The sequence below is a fragment of the Arachis ipaensis genome, chromosome B09, assembly GCF_000816755.2.
Source record: "Arachis ipaensis cultivar K30076 chromosome B09, Araip1.1, whole genome shotgun sequence".
Taxonomy (NCBI): Eukaryota; Viridiplantae; Streptophyta; class Magnoliopsida; order Fabales; family Fabaceae; genus Arachis; species Arachis ipaensis.
In genome coordinates this window covers 29966513-29970347 of record NC_029793.2, presented here as the reverse complement: position 1 = coordinate 29970347, position 3835 = coordinate 29966513, and positions in this window count along the sequence as shown.

Genomic DNA, 3835 nt, shown 5'->3' with positions numbered 1-3835 from the left:
TTTCTATGTTAATAAATTCAGTTATTTTTGTTCAACTAGAAATAGGTAATTTATATTTTGTTTACAAATTTAAATATATATTTTGATACAAGTATTTTTCTTTTGAAATAACTTTAAATTTACTTCAACTATTGTTTCTATTCGATGATATCTTAATTCTATATCATTTAAGTAAAGTATGACTACTCATACTTTGTTACTAGAATCACTCTGGAAAGGAACATTGAAAATTGTAATTTTTTAAATTTTGTATAATTTTATATCTTTTTGGGTATTTATTTTTTTTGTGATCCCACAATTAAAATAATTTTGGAGATAGAAAGTTGATAATTCTTTGAGGATATTGCGTTTGGAAAGAATATAGTCAATAGATTATATATCTTAAAGACAAACTGAATACCTCAAAAACAAATATCATTTGGTATATCTATTAAAAAAATATCTCATTTTATATGGGATATTATATATTAGTGCTATGATTAAAAAGTTTAAATTCATAAAAGACGACAATATTTGAGACTCATCTTATTAATTACTTGATGGTATTAGTTATTGGTATTTGAAATCAAATGGACTAAATGGGTTGGAGATATAAAGTATGTTTTATCGTAAAGGACTCTACCTAAAAGTAAGGCATTATATACAATACGATTTTACTTTTAGTTTTATGAAAATACTTATTTATGACTATAATAGCATTGATGGTATATTAGATATTGAACTACAGTAGATCGATATAGAAAATTATTTCTCAATAGGAATGTTGATGAGGCAATTGTTATGCAAAACTTTTGTGTCGCAAAATACAAATAAATATGTGGATTGCAAGATAAAGAATTCCATTTATAAAAAACTCAAGAAAACTTTCTATCATTAGTATTTCATATTTCATCAAATTATTATCTTATATTGTTTTTTGAGAAAAATGTTGATGATTGCATAACAATTCAATGGGAGAAAGTATATCTTTACTATTCTTGTATTTTAGTGGCATACAGAATTATAAATAAGGTTATATACTCAATTCTAAGGAAGACAAGTATAGTCTCATTAGGTACCTTAAGAAAGTTATAAAGTTCAAAAGTGCATAAGTCTTTTTATGCTTCGGCAGTAGTTTGATAGTACTGAGTCTATACACATACAATTATTCATATATTGATATCTTTGGCAGAAATTTGAGTAAGTTAAGATAAATTACTAAATAGTATAATCAATAAAATTTTGTTAAAACAAAACATTATATGTTTACATAGATGAAATCAGAAAATAAAGTTAGAGATCATTTGGTATTCTGATTCTGACTTTGTTGAATGTCAAGGTAATTTTGGTTCACTGTAGGTATATTCATATACTCATTGAAAGAGTTTTTTTAAAAGTGCTGAGAAAACACTTGTTACTCTTTCTATTAAAGTACTTGAATATAAAATACTTTTTGAAAACATTCAATCAGGTAACTACAAACACTTGTCACGAATTATGGACTTATATTTAAAAGACCACTTGAGCTATTTTGTGATAATGTGCTAGTAGTGTACTATTTTAAATTATTGTTCAACAAGAGAGTTTAGAGTGTTTAAGTATCTGGTGAGCAAGTTAGCACAAACTCCACAAATGCATGCATATTTAGTTAGTATAAATAAACACACAAGGTCTTTCATGTGGATATTATTCATATAGGTGTCATATCATTCAGTAGGAGTGTCCATTTGGATACTCATATGGTTTAGACAAATTTACGAATATAAGTATTTCTGCATAAATAAAGTATTCAATTTTATTTTCACTCTGACTCATGATCTCATAAAGTTTATTGAAACTGGACTAGTTAAAAATAGGCATGCATAAGATCATTTTCGCATGTAATTTCTAAATGTCCTTATCCAAATTTGATCTATATCGTTGAGTACATTAGTATGGTGAATATCATGGTTCGACAATTCCATAATTGATATATGAAACGGAATAGATTATTAAAGTAATCAGGGAAATAGTATTCAGATGGGCACATAAGGTTTATAAAATGTGATTATCTTAGAATATATATATATATATATAGTCCAAGTGAGAGATTGTTAGGAAGATATTATTTTCTAAACTATTTTTGGACAATACATATATTAATAATAATCACAAATTAACTATTTAGCATTATATGACTTATATAACGGTCATCTCAATTATTGTGATTAAATAAGTCATTATTACTTTTAATTTGGAATTAAATGAGAATAAAACCAGAGATACTATTTTATTTAGACTTTAGAGTTTAATGGGATCACACTTAAATATAAATAGTGACTTCAGGGTTTTGGTCCCCAATGTAAGACCTCGAATTTTCAAAAACTAAATATTGTTATTTAATGATTTATTTTATTTATTCGATAACATTTTTTCAGAAATTTTTATATTAATTGAGTACTTTCTTATTATTGATTTTGAAAGCTTTAATAATCGAAAAAATAAAGACGATTTTATATTTTTTAATATAAATAATTAAAGTTTTAACTTTATTTTATAATTTTAAAAGAAATTAATTTGATTATCTCTAATTATTTATTGAATTAAAGTATTATTTGATTTAATTTAAATAATTAAAGTTTATTTTATAATTTTAAAAGAAATTAATTTGATTATCTCTAATTATTGAATTAGAGTATTTATTTGAAAATAAACTTTTAAGTTGATAATTAAATAGTATTTTTATAAATATTAGTGTTGGATTAAAATTAGTTTTCAATTACTCTATTACCCTAATTTTATTAAAATTACTAAACTATCCAAAATCCCCAATTTCATTCACAAAACCCTAATTTTGCCCTAAATCTAACCCTAACCTCACCGCGACTCATCACTCACCGCCCCCAACCCCATATGCACACATACATGCAGAAGCTGAGAAAGAAAGAAAGAAAAGAAAGAAGGAAAGAGAGAAACGGAGGGCAAGGACAAAGAGAGAACCAGCAAAAAAGAGAGAGAGGGGGGAGGAGTCGCTAGCTAAGTTGGTTGCCGCACCGCCATCGCACCGCGCCACGCCCTGAAGCTCGCCGTCGCGTCACCGTCAAGAATCAGGTCGCCGAGGAGCAGAAGAGAAATAGAGATCGACGAGGAAGAGGAAGGAAGCTCCGTCCTCACCTCACTTGCACATTTCTGCCTCTTTTCCGCACCGCCACCGCTGCGTCTCACCACTGTTGAAGGAGCCATCGTCGAGAGGAAGCCTGTCACCGCCATCCGCGCCTCTGTCACCGCTATACATCGCCGTTCAGGGGAGAGAGATGATGTGCGAATCAGGGACACACAAGGGAAGAAAAGCGCCACCATTCGCCACTACCGCTGCTGGAGGTTGCGTAGCCGCGCCTCTGGCTACCGGAGCCTCCACTGGATCTGCCGCTACCTGGCTCAGTTGTTTCTTCTTAGCTACAGTAAGCGTTTCTGTTCCGAAAATCCCTTTTAGTCACTATTCTGTTAACTTACGCTGAGGTTCTTGCAACGTTAATTCCTTAAGGTCGAATCTCGATTATTGAATGTTGGTGATTTCAAGTTGCTGTTGTGGCTGCGGATATAGTGGAGCTGTGGTTGCGGCTGCCACTGAGTGCGGGCTGAGAGAAAATGGTTTGTTTACGCGTTTGGTTTTGCGGGTTTCAACGAGCTTAGGTAGGGGCAATTTCTTAAACTTAATTTACTACTAAGAATTGTTTTAAGTCAATATTAATATGAAAAATATATTTTTATGATTTCGCAAGTTTTATGAATTAAACTGAGTTGCCTGAAATGAATGTAAATGCTAGTTTAAATGGATTATTGATTGATTGAAGATGCTTAGTTGGGTTTTGTATTT